The sequence below is a fragment of the Artibeus jamaicensis genome, unplaced genomic scaffold (assembly GCF_021234435.1).
Source record: "Artibeus jamaicensis isolate MK-2021 breed Jamaican fruit bat unplaced genomic scaffold, CSHL_Jam_final contig_402, whole genome shotgun sequence".
NCBI classification, from domain to species: Eukaryota; Metazoa; Chordata; class Mammalia; order Chiroptera; family Phyllostomidae; genus Artibeus; species Artibeus jamaicensis.
Window position 1 is genome coordinate 585,391 of NW_026521818.1, and position 14,827 is coordinate 600,217.

Here is a 14,827-nt window from a genome sequence, read left to right on the forward strand (position 1 = left end):
TCTGAAGACAAGTTATCTACCATCTTCTCTTGTCAGAAAATTCTTCTTTACATTTCATTAAGTTCAATACCAGTAAATTTAACCACAGTGTATTTTTCTGGATTTAAAATTTGAAGAAAATAAAGCATTAGTATTCAATAATTTTTCAAAAGTAAAACTCAATTATTGAACCTATGTTAAAGAATAAATTCTCACATATTGCTTATTTATAAAAATATTATTGTGATGCTTAAATTATGAGATATTGTCAGGTCCAAGGATTTATTATTGATCAGATTCAAGGTCAACATCATTATTGTGGGGTACAAATAACTAAAGAATTGTGAAGGAGTAGTCTAAGAACAATAAGAATAATTTGACAAATACATAAATATGTGTAAGTGAGCTACGATGCATGTGAAACACATTTCATTCCTTTGGAAGAAGATAAATTTAACTCAATAAACATGGTAGAAATGTGGAACTTTTGGTATCCACAACCTTCTACAAATAATAGCCTTTGGTCATTTTGAATTGCATTTTTGAATCAGAACTTTTCCCCTGATAAAATTCATGAGGAACTGAACAATCAAGGTTCTGAAAATGGACTAGGACAGTTGCCATAATTCTAATAAAAACTAATGAAACTTAAATTTATATCATAAGGCCCAATGGATGAAGGTTATGCTAACACTTGCTGTTTCTGTAGTTACCTTAGTCTATGTTCCTGGCTTCCACAAAAACACCACAGTTCAATGTGACATGCCTTGTGGCAGTACAAGATTTCTGTCTAAATGAACAATGTTTACCAATAAGTCTCTTGGACTCCTCAAAAATAAATGTGGATAATTATCCAGTGTGACTTTTACCTCTCATAAAATACTCAAAACACTATCTTTCTCATGGCAGTGACTACAGCCATGAGCAAATATATGCCAAGAATTTGAAAACCCAGGTGAATTGGACAAACTTCTAGAAAAATATAGTCTTCCAAAACTGAATGAAAAAGAAGCAGAAAGCTTGAACAGACTGATAACAGCTGATGAAATCAAAACAGGCACCAAAAAACCTCCTGACACACAAAAGCCCAGGACTGGATGGTTTCATCAGAAATTTTACAAAACATTTAAGGAAGACTGTATCTCTATCCTTCACAGATTATTCCAAAAAATCCAAAAAATGAACGACTCCCAAACTCTTTTTATGAAGCCAGCCTCATCCTAATTCCAAAACCAGATAAAGAAACAACAAAGAAAGAAAACTTCAGGCCAATATCACTGAAGAATGTAGAAGCATCTTTAAATATCCTTAAAAAAATAGAAGATAAACTACCAACTTAACATTGTAGGGTTTATTTTAGATTCCTAAATTCAATAAAAATGTTTCAAACTAAAGGGAAATTAAAAGGTTTCAGACACAATGCAGCAGAAATAGTTCATTACCTGAAGACTTGTGCTGTAAGTGGAATGACTGAAGTTCTTCAGGCAAAAGAAATATGATACCTCGATTGGTAACTACCCGGCAGAATACAAAATATGTTTATTCTTATTATTTACATAAGTTTATGGCTAATTTACTGTTAAAATATTACTATGCATTTAGAGATTTATGAAATATGTAGTAGTGATTTATATGATAGCTATAGCACAAAGGTTAGGATGGGAGAAAAATAAGTATATACTGGTATACAACACATGAAATGGAATCCTATCACTTGAAACTAATATTGATAAGGTCAAGAAGAAAGAGCTGTTGACAAAATGTAAATTAATACACTGTTCTGTCACTGAAATTCTCGAATTTAAAAAATTAACTGATTTAATCAGTGATGTGGTAAATTTACATTATGGAGCAACTCCTTATCTTACAACTGGGTAGCATTTTGCAGTCCTAAGTATACAAAACAGAATTTATCCTTGTATTATTATTTAATTATTATATTATTTTCCATAAAATAACTGTAAACCTACTTTTGCCCAAACCAAAACAATTACATTAAAAAAAAAAAAAGAAAAGACGTGTAAACTATCTGTAGAAAATTGGGTTACCAGAAGTCTTCACTTTGCATGAATGACACCGTAAACTGAAATATGTGAGTGTTGAAACAGCATCTTTCCTTTGCATAGCCCCAGTAATTACAAGATCTGCATAAGCAAAGACACAATTCTGATTTGCAAGAGTTTCAGTTAAAAATGCTGTATAACATGAGGAATGCCTACAGATAAAAAAAAGATCAAATGGGAATTCTAAATGTTAACAATGTCAATTACAAGAATATGAACTCAAGACATGGGTAATAGGAGAGACAGCCAATGATGTGGTTACTGAACTGGAAGATAAATCAATCAAAAAAATGCAAACTGAGACACAGAGACAAAAAAAAAAAGAATACATGGAAAAACACAAGAGACATGGAGAACCAAGTGAAAGGTTTAGCAGATATGTAATTGGAATCACAGAAGAGATGTAAGAGTATTGAGCAGAACAATATTTGATTCATGTCTGAGAAGTTTCTAAAATGGACAAATAAAATCATGAAGCTCTGTGGATTTCAAACAAGACACATGTATATACATCTAAGACAGTATTTTTTGAACTTTATATTCTAAATATATTGAAGTCCCCAATGTGCTTTTTGGTCAGTATGTGTATACATGTTTAATGCATTAGAAATTCAAACATAAGCATTAAAAATATGCACTCAATTCATTTTTAAAATGTGAATAATATATCCATTATCTTAATGTAATGTAACATATTTACAAAACATAACTGTATTTTCCAAAAACAAAGTATTAATCTTATACTTAATTGCTTTACATTTTTATAAATATCACTCATATCTGGCTAACTAGAAAATATGTTGATTATCACTACTTGCTTCTAAAATGAACCTGTTGTAATATGTTGTTTTGGTAGAATTATATGAAGAAAATCTGAGTTCAAACAATGATGTAGTAAGAAAATGAAGAAAAATTGGATAAGAATAATCTTTTCAGATAGTGAAATATTTTCTTTGATATGCAGAAAAACTGACAAGTGGTAACTACTTTTTGTATTCTGTTACATTCAAATTTATTGGCACAAAGTGCACTTTGAATGGATCTCATATTGATGCATTCATTGCATACCACCAAGCACTGGTCACTTTGGAATAACAGCGGAAAACGGAAGACAAAGAGAAAATCTTGAAAACAGAAAAAAAGCCTTATTTAGAGAAACAATGTGGAAGAAGACAGAAAACAATGCACTGGCATCTTTAAAGTGTTGAAAAAACACAAAAAGCACATTCTTCAAAAGAAAAAAGTGACTATAGATTTATAAAAACATGGAAGTGCATGAAGGCTCAAGAGCATTATAAAGCATAAATATATTCATACATATAAATGACTATTGACTGCAATGTTGCATGGGGTCTCAAATATATGAAAATTAAACTATATGGCAAGAATGAAACCAAAGATGTGAGTAAAGCCCAAAGGGATAAAGTGTTTTAAGTTTCTATATAGTGTTGTTGGGAAGAGGGAAAATAAATATTTACATTTTTATGACTCTCAAAATTTGTACTTCAGAACATGTGGATTTACATATATTCTCTAAGCTAACTGCTAAAGCAAAATAGAAAACACAAAGGGAAACATTAAAAATAAAACATAATCTATTGATTCCAAAGAAAGGGAAAAGAGGAATCATGCAACTTCTGTGTCACGGAAATCCTTTTGTGAGATGATCAATGTCAATATGGCCCTGAATGGACTAAATACCTGATGTTTTATATATGAAGCTGAATATATCTATCAAACAATGATGACATCTATTTTGAATCTAGTTCTCTTACCTCCAAAATAGAACTTATTTGTTATTTTCTACTTCCATATACACATTTTAATGCATATCAGAAGAATATAAAGCTATTTATAACATACTAATTAATACATTTAAAATCCCATGCTAGGTAAATGGAAACTAAAGCATACACAAAAATAACTATGATAATACAGACAGAATGTGTTAGATGCAGTACAGATCAAATCAATGTTTTTCCTACATACTGTGAAGTTTGAGACCAATGGCATCCTATACAAAACAAAAGCAAACAATCAAACCAACAAAACTGGTGAAGTAAAAGATGCAATCTTGCCTTGAGCCAGAGTTTTCTTTTTTACAACAAATGATCAGGTTGATTTGGAAGCTGAAATTTTCATCTCTAAAATTGACTTCTAGTTAAGTGGGTGAATTAATGGAATTTGTGTCCATTTCAGAAATGTCAAATTATCCTGCAAAGCCTAATCATGCACTTTAATGCAGCTCTTTCCTTTCATTATATTTTCACATTTGTTTATTGTCACACATTTCAGTAGCCAGTTCCTCATTTGTCCTGATTATCTTATCCTCCTCTGGAACTAAATCTGAAATGACACATGGTCAGTATACTTTTTAATTTCAGTTGCAAAGTTGCTCACAGGACGTTTAAAAAAATCACACAAATTGTTCAGAGAAAATTAGAAAGAAGAAAAGCTTTACCCAAATTTCTGCTGGTAAAAAGTCACTTGTAAAGATATCTCACTTCAATAATGGCATCTATATAATCCCTTATTGTTCCAAGACTAAATACTTTTTGAAATTGCCTTCACTCTGAAATATAAACTTTCAATTTTGAAATGTATTTATTTTGGTAATTTTTAATATTAATTATTAAAAGCCAACATTTACTAAACCTTTGTCAAACATGACAATAAAATCAATTTGTTTACATTACCATATTTATTTTATGTCACTCTAAGCAAGGTATGTTTATGATTTAAAAATGAGGAAACTAGGGGTTATACATCATAAGCACATAATGAAAGCTTTCTAATCTGTAATTGGAGTGAAAATTCACATGTAGACAGTCTGGGTTCATGGTAGAGGTGATTTTAACTCTCTATTAATTAACTTATAAAGAATAACAAATCTGTGAACCAAACAGAGTATTTGAAATTTTCAAATTGTCAATTATTTTAACATTTAAAAAATTAATTTTACTGAGGTCACATTGGCTAATAATATAATTTTCTTTTAAAATAATTTTATTTATTTATTTTAGATTTTATTTATTTATCTTTAGAAGGGAAGGGAAGGAGAGAAGGAGAGAAACATCAATGTGTGGTTGCCTCTCGTGAGTCCCCTGCTGGGAACTGGCCTGCAACCCAGGCATGTGCCCTGATGGAGAATCAAACCTCAATACTTTGGTTCGCAGGCCCATGCTCAATACACTGAGCTACACCAGCCAGGGCCCATAATTTTCAGATGTACGGATTTTATAGATTTTTTATTTGGGGGGTTTTATTTTATTTTTTATTACATTTATTGGGCTGACAGTGGTTAATAAGATTATATAGATTTCAAATATACAATTCTATAACACATGATCTGTATATTATATTGTGTGCCCACCACCCAAACTCAAATCATTTTCTACCACCATATATAAGTTACCCCTTTACCCTTTACTACCCCCCACCCCCTTCCCTCTGGTAAGCACCATACTGTTGTCTGTGTCCATGAATTTTTGTTTGTTTTTCAGTGTATTCACTCGTTGCTTTCTGTTTTATATTCCTCATATGAATTGAAATAATAAGTTCTTAAAATTTTTTTGTCTGACTTATTTTACTTAGCATGATATTCTCAAGATCCATCCATGCTGTCTTGTAGTAGACCGCTCTGCCTAGTTTTAGGAATTGTATCTCTACCCCTTGTGGCTAAGGGCGAGAGACAACCTTTGGAATGCCAGCCGCAGGAGACAAAGCTTGTATCTGGTAGCAAATGCTGCCTCAGTTCCTCTCCCTGCCCCCAGAGCTTGGTCAGAAGTCAATGACGGGTAAGACCCCTCACAGCGGGGGGCAACCTAAGCCAGACTCCATCACCTGGGAGGCCTTCATGGAAGGACTCAGGGGGCTGCAACAGAGAGCAATGGACTCCCTCCCCCCAACTTTGTCAAAGCCCGAGTCCCCATATTCTCTGGGAGAAGCGCTTCCTGGCTCTATTCCTCTTAAGCCAGAGAAACTGGTCACATCCCACTCCTTCTCCATCCCAAGCAGATCTCATCTTGTGCCGCCATATTTGTTCATTCACTCGTGTCTGAGGCACCAGGGGGACTAGAGAGAGAAGTCACCCCCAGATTGTCTTAAATGGAACTCCAGTCATACCTCAGTATTCATCCACTTCAGAACTCCTCAAACCCTATACTCATCTCATTTTGAGGAGAAAAAAAATGTTTTTCCACTCAAAGCTGGCTCCCAATAGTAGTCCCTCTCTCACGACAAAACAGGTTGAGGCATAAGTCTCACTGTAGCTCACAGTTTGGAACTGGCTGGTTTCAGCACTTGTTATGAGTTCTGCAAAGAATTAATGATGAGTACCAAGGTACCATTCTATTTCACTTTTCTTGTGGGTAAGTAGTATTCCATTGTATAAATGTACCATGTCTTCTTTATTCAATTATCTATCAAAGGACACTTTGCTTGTCTCCATGCCTTGGCTCCCATGAGTAATGACGTAATCAATGAACATAAAAGTGCATGTATCTTTGTCAATAAATGTTTTCAAATTTTTCAGGTAGATACCCAGAAGGGGTTTGCTGGATCATATAGTAATTCTACTTTAAATTTTTTGAGGAATCACCATACATTTTCCATAGTGGCTGTACCAGTTTGCAGCATCCCTACCGGCAATGAATTGAGTGTTCTTTTTTGTTCACATCTTCAACATTTGTTGCTGCTTGCCCTTTGATGATAGCCATTCTAAAAAATTTGAGGTGGTATCTCATCGTAGCTTTCATTTGCATTTCCTTTAAAGCTACCGATGTTGAGCATCTTTTTATATGTCTGTTGACCATCTGTATGACTTCTTGGGAGAGGTGTCTAGTAAGTCATTTGAAATCAAGTTTTAAATGGATTTTTTGGATGTTTGGTGCTGAGTTGTATGATTCTTTACATATTTTGGATATTAACCCCTTGTTGGAGGGGTTGTTTGCAATATCTTCTCCCTTTAAGTTAGTTCCCTTCTTTGTGTTGTTGGTGGTTCCTTTTGCTGCACAGAAGGTGTTTAGTTTGATATAGTCCCAATAATTTATTTTTGCCTTTACTCCCCTTGCCTTTAATGTCAAATTTATAAAATCTTCTCTAAGACCAAGGCCCATTAGTACCTACATTTGTGTGTAAGTGTACTACAATAATATTAGTACCAACTATCCTTGGTGTTGATGGGTACAGTTTTTGGTAAGTTATGGGATGAACATTCCATTTGTTTGTCATGCTAAGAATAACAAGGAAATAAAAATTGAAGTTCCAGGGGAAAAATCAAAAGACAAAATTCTCTTTCTGTAGTTCAGTGAAAATACTAGTGAAATTATACACATATATTAATGGAGATAGCTGGAAAGGTCTAGGAGTTAAAGACAGCAAACTCAAGATCCTGATACAGCCTCGGGTATTTCTGGACTATTTAATAATCATCAGTATCATGAAAATAATGATAAATATAACTACTAGTATGAGTGAATACCTAATATTAAAATGAGCTTAATGCAGTATTAAAAACACAGAATCTGGAGTTAGGCAGACCCCGTTTGAGTAAAGCTCTGACAATGCACCTTCTATGACATTCTCCCAATCACCTCACATTTTCTTTCTCACCTAATTCTTTAAAGCATCAACCCAGCCAAAGTACTCAAATAACTTGTCCAAGCCTCACTGAAGACAAGACTTTGTAAACATTTACAATTAATTAATTGTCTTTGAGACTTTAGCCTAACATAAAAGAAGCTTAAATAATCATTTTCAAATTCAGTCTATAAAAACATTTTATACTACGAGTAACTGTACAATGTCAAAGTGGCCCAATACCTAACTAAAAGTCAAAAGACTCACTTCCAGACTTTCTACTTCTAGTCAGTATTGCTGAGTCACTGATGAAATAACCTGCTTAAAATAGTACTACAGTCTTTACTTTTTCCACTCCAACAAACTCTGTTTTTCTCCCTTTTCTTCTCTGCTATTTGAGAGGGCAGAAGGAAGATTGTATTTTATATAACTCGTGACTTTTAGGTCTGTAAACATCTGTGAAGGTGGCAGGCATTGATTTGGTTCCATCTATGAAGTTAGAAATGTACCATTTATATGATCAAATACACTAAGAATAAAAAATAAAATAAAATACAATGATTTCTGATGGCTCTGATTTCAAATGATTCATGCAGAAAAAAAGTGTTAAAAAATTTAGAAGAGATTAGTTAATCTGAAACTTTCATATCTTAAATGAGAAAAATGTGGCCTCCAAGATTAAGCAACTACAATTTATGTGTGGTTAGTTAGAAATCAAAGTCACAGCTACTGAATAAAATAATCTGGAAATGGGTCTCCTGAGTTTTATTTAATAATGGTTCCAATTTCCCCAGTGTATCCTAGTTAATTCCGATATAAACATAGTGCCACAGACTAATTTTCAAATTAACCCAAACTAATAAATATGTATATACGATCCTGGGTAATGATGCCTTAAATTTGAAAATGGACATTTCTGAATTCTGAAAATCTACCACTATTTGAATTTATAAAACTGAGAAAAATAGCAAAATATACCTAATAAATGTCTGTTACATCAGTGGGGGCAATAAGTGTACATCAAGATTTCAGCCCTGGCTGGTGTAACTCAGTGGGTTGAGCACGGGACTGCGAACCACACGATCGTGGTTTGATTCCCAGTCAGGGCACATGCCTGGCTTGCAGGCCACTTCCCAGCAGGGGACTTACAAGAGGCAACCATATATCGATATTTCTCTCCTTCTCTCTTTCCCTTCCCCTCTAAAGATAAATAAATAAAATCTTAAAAAAAAAGATTTCATAAAAAGTGATTAAAGGTAAATGTTCAAACAGCATCGTGTTTTAACATAAATAGAGCAGAAGCCTTGAAATTCAAAACAAACATATTTTGGGGCAAACTTTATATTTATCTTAAGTGGATTATTAAAAGTTAAATTATAAAATTTTTAAATCAATTTAACTGATAATTTGAAAAAATTGTATGTAATCTATGAAGATGCACATATTTTGACTTTATAGAAATAGCAGTTAAATATGTCCTGTTATAGTTTTTGATTTAAGGTAATAATCCCTGGCCAGGTAGTCCAGTTCACTGAGCATCACTCTGGACCATCAAGGTTGGGGGCTCCCTCCCCCCATCAGGGCACATGTGGGACTCAACCAATGCATGCACAGAGATGGAGTGGCAGATTGATATCTCTCTGTAATTAATAGAAACAGAAAAACAAACAAAATATAAATCCCCAACATAGATTTCCTGAGATTTTAATCAACTTTTAGTAATCAATATATGATATCTTCCAAAATATATCTTCTGTTTGCTTTTGGTGTCATTGCTATATTTTATTAAACATCATTGACAAATATTACATTAGTTCTGGGTGTACAAAATAATGACTATTTTTATACACCACAGTGTGTCTAGTAAGTACTTGTCACGACACAAAATTATTACAAAGATATGGATTATATTCTCTTTGTTGTTCATTACATCCATGATTTATATATTTAATAAATGGAAGTTTGTACCTCTTATTACTTATTACCTTGGTCAGCCACCCCCCCACCCACCACCCTTCTAGAAACCTTCTTCTATTTGAATCATAACAATAATAACAACGACAAAACTACATTTTAAATTTTATGTTTTAATTTTTCAGTGTCCCATATAACTGGATGATAAAGAATAATAAAACAGGAAGCCAAGGATTTCACTAGTTGATCATATATAAAATTTCTAATATACTTCTGAATTTTTTTTCACATTTACTAGATTATATTAAAAGTCTCCCATTAGACATATCTCCCTTCTATTTGCCTGCAAGCTCCTCAGGTACTTTTTAATATCTGTCTGCAAAATTGAAAATATGCACAATTTTACTATAGTAGCCAATCAACACATGTTGAACTAAGCTTGAGGGTTCTAAAATAGATTCATAGATGTTAGCTTCCCGAATTCTTCTATACATGATATTCTCTGTTAGATTCACAATTCCATTTATTATTATAGACTCTAGAGTATAAAAGCAAAGAAATCATTTTTATATTGTTTAATGCCAATACTCCCAAAACATATTTAATCATGAGCTCATTGTTAGATTGGGCATTTAATAAACAGAACTCATAAAGTGAGCCTCAGAAACATGCCTTATGAAGATATATTTGCTGATATTTGAAAATTAAGACACAACATGAATTTAAAGTGCTAATTTTCTCTTAAAAATTGTTGATTGACAGTATTGAATTCAAATACTGTGACAACTATGCACTGACTTTTAGCCACTTTTAGAAAGAAAATACAGAAAATAAGGAAAATAAATCCCTATGTCCTCCAGAGTTCCCAGCACTCCATTCATTCAGACCCAACTCACTCATGATATTGTCTGGCAATTGTTTTTGTGACCCCTACAACTTAGCAATATCAGATCATAAAGTTTTTGATGATCTGATTACAAGCACACAATTTGTGAAACAATGCCATAGATGATTCTTAGGATTTCTTAAAGCACTAAAGGTATATGATTGTATAAGCCTAGAGGTTTTTTTTATTATGAATTTTATGACATACTTTCCTAGTCTGATATATAATTATTTTGCCTGTGTTACAAAGCCAGAAGGATCTTAACTTTGTAAATACAGTAAAGTATTTTTTTTTTCATTAGAAAATCGAAGAGGATGGATTTCAGTCGGGAGGCCAACAAGGAACATTCTGTACAATGACTGGGTATCTCAAAGTCGTTGCCTGAGACAGCTGCTCAGCAGTTTTATTTTTGTCAAAGAGGTCTGCTAGCTGCAAATAAATACTTTATTCTTTAGTTTCACAGACTAGTGGCAAGTTATGAGGATGGACTAGTTTACCCAGCAACCCAAATATCGCTTAAGTTTGGAACCAGAAGTTTCAAGTATGGAAGTTGGATCCTTGGCTTCCTGTTTTATTCTTCTTTATCATCCAGTTATATGGGATACTGAGACTCTTAGGAATGTTTTCTAAAACATATGCCATATCTAGGAGCATAAAAAAGTATGAAAAGAATGAATGTAAGCATGCAAAGGAACTTAATAGATATCCACTTTATTAAATCAAAATATATAATGAGCCATGGCTAGTATGGTTCAGTGGATTAAGTGCCAGCCTTTGAACCAAAGAGTAACCAGTTCAATTACCAGTCAGTGCACGTGCATGGGTTGTAAGCCAGGACCCCAGTAGGGGGTGCTCCAGAGAAAAGCACACATAATATTTCTCTCCCTCTCTCCCTGTCTCAAAATAAATAAAATCTTTACACACACACACATATATTAAAGTGAGTGGAATTGATACAATTATTATCCTCCTTTCTTACCTCCAAATAAACTTCCTTAAAAATCAGCCCTGGCTGGTGTAGCTCAGTAGATTGAGCGCAGGCCTGCAAACTAATGGATCACATTTTGATTCCCAGTCAGGGCACATGTCTGGGTTGCAGGCCAGTTCCCAGCAGGGGATGCATAAGAAGCAACAATACATTGATGTTTCTCTCCTTCTCTCCTTCCCATCCCCTCTAAAGATAAATGAATAAAATCTTTTAAAAAAAATCAGATAAGTGTTGCAAGCAATATATTCCCTGTTGATCTATTTAATAACTTAATTTTTTAAAAATATTTTATTTATTTATCTTTATAGGGGAAGGGAAGGAGAGAGGGAGAGAAACATCAATGTGTGGTTGCCTTTCGTGCGTCCCCTGCTGGGAATTGGCCTGCAGGGACCTGGTCTGCAACCCAGGCATGTGCCCTGACTGGGAATCGAACCGCGATCGTGTGGTTCGCAGGCCCGCGCTCAATCCACTGAGCTACACCAGCCAGGGCTAATAACTTAATTTTGAACAATAAATTTTCAAGCTTATTACTTATAATACAACCATACTATAAATTTAGAAAAATAATCATCAAAATATAAGAAATTTTAGGTGTATTTTACCTTTTAGTTATATAGATCAGTACTCAAAAATTACAGTATTATTAACAGCATAACTGTATGTGATACAAGGTTATGGATAATTGGAGGAGCTAGAGGCAACCTTCTTGAATAATAGAGATGGTTACTTATCTGACATAACGAAAATTAAATTTGTCATGTCTCAGCCCATAATTATTGCTAATTAAAATTGAACTTATTTTCTAGTACTAACCCTATACCTTACCAAATATTGAGACAAATAGCAACTGGAATTGAGTTTATAACTGACCATATTCTAACATAAAAAAATAGATACATAATTAAACATAAATAATTGATGAAAGGCAATAACAGTGGCTTGCCACATAATTAGAATATAATTACTTTTAAGTAATTATTTCCAAATAGTAGCTTTTAAATCAAAACACCATATTAGATTTAGCATCCATAAAGCAGTTTTTCAATTTGAAGTTATACTTTCTTCATAGTCTGTAAAATTAAATTGCTCATGATACATTAAATTCAATTTACATGCAGTTACTAAATATTTTAAGAAACAAAATTTACTTTCTTTGCTCTTCATGTGAGAATATGGCCATTTGAAAACCAGGAAGTAGGCCCTGACCAGACACTGGATCTGCTGGCACCTTGATCTTGGACTTCCTGCCTCCATATCTGTAAAAAATGAATTTCTGTTATTTAAGCAACCCAGTCTATGGTATTTTTCTTATACCATGCTGTGTTGTCTAAGACAGCAATTTGCAGTGGGAGTTCTGGAAGAATTTCCAAAATATGCAATGCTTATTTAGTAAGGGGCACTGACCTTTTTTCATTTAGATTGTCAAATTTAAAAAAAAATGATAACAGCCAATACAATAGATGTTTAATTGTGAATGAGTCAAAATTATGCCCATTTGGGGGGTTAGATCAGAAAAAATACCATAATACATTTTTGTGATGTACTGCAGAATTTTGGTAATTAGTTTATGTGTGCCATGAGATAAACAATGTTGAAAATTGCTGGTTTAAGACAATGAGTTTACCCATTTCATCTCCCGTCCACTTCTTTAGGTGGGAAGAGACTTGACAATGTGAGACAGAAAGATGGTGGATCTATTGGGCTTGGTGTGGACTGAAGCTGGATGAAGGCTGGAACAGAGCTTCTTCCATTGCCTGAGAAAAGCAGTGGAACTTATCCATTGAAAAGCTAAAACTATAATTATTAGACATTGGCTAATTAAAACTATGGTAATGTATTATTTTCATAATTTATTAAAACAAATATATTGTTTTACATAAATAATATTAATGGCTAATGTTTATTAAGCACATCAATGGTCCAAGCAAGTACAAAGCACTTTACACATATTATCTCAATTTTTTCTTTCCCACAACCCTCAAAAACAAGTATTATTGTGCCATTTTTTCAATGTAAGAAGCCATATCTGAGGATATGAGTGATTAAATAAATTATTCAGGGACACAGTACTAAATAGCAGAACTGGGAAAATAAATAAAATTTATTATATCCATTTTAATAAAGTTATATTACAAAAATTATTTGTTATACTTAAGTATAATTTAACTTTGAAAACAGTTATGGTACATCAAAGAGGGTATGATTTAGATGTTTTTATTGTTTATTATTGAGGTGATATTCGCATCACATTTTAAAGTGAACAACAAAATGGCATTTAGCATGTTTATAATGTGGTCCAACCACTATCTCTATATAGTTCCATTGTGACCTGACTTGTCCCCCAAAATTTATTTCTTGGGATCCTACTCCTCAATGAGTCTATATTTGCAGATGGAGCAGTTAGCTGAAAAGGTAACCAAGGTTAAATAAGATCCTAAGGATGTGGCCCTGATATAATAAAACTGGTTTCCTTATAAGAAAAGAAGGAACACCAGGAATGTGCTTACACAGAAAAAAGGCCACATGAGGACACAGGGAGAAGGTGGCCATCTGTGAGCCAAGGATAAAGGTCTCACTAGAAACCGACTCTGCCCATACACTGAGAGTGATTTTCTAGCCTTGAGAACTGTGAGAAATAAATTTCTTTTGTTCAAGCCACCCAGGCCATGACATTTTGTTATGCTGCCTGAGTATACCAATATAAGTTCCAAAATATTTTCATCGCTCTAAAAAGAAACCACATACCCATTATCAGTTCCTACTCTTCCATTGTCCCCTCAGTTTGTGGCAACCACCAATCTGCTTTCTATCTCTGTGGATTTACCTATTGTGGTTATTTAATACAGTAAGAAATAATTTATGTGACTTTTTTGTATGGTTTCTTTCACTTAACATAATTTATTCACAGTTTATCCACGTTGCTACATGTATCACTACTCTTTATGGATTTAATCATGTACAACAGAATGTGGCCTTGTTTGGAAATGGGGCTGTTGTAGGTGTTATTAGTTAACGTAAGTTTATAACGGTGTAGGGTAGACTCATATACCAACATGACAGGTGTCTTGGTGAAGAGACAATGTAAAGCACAGGGAGAAAACTTGTGACAACAGAGGCAGAGGTTAAAGTTATGCAACCGCAGGTCATAGAGCGAAGTATTCCTGGCAACAGCAAAAACTAAGAAAAAAGGCAAGGAACAAATTGTGCCATAGAGACTTTGAAAAAGTATGGCGCCCCCAACTTCTTCATATCTTCTAGCCTTTAAGATGGTTAGAGAATAAGTATCTGTTATATTCATATTAGATCACTGAATTTATGGCACTTTGTTATGGCAGCCCTAAAAATCTAACAGATTTGGGTGCTGGAAAGCATTGTGCTGCTAAAATAAATACCTAAAAATATGGAAGTAGCTTTGGA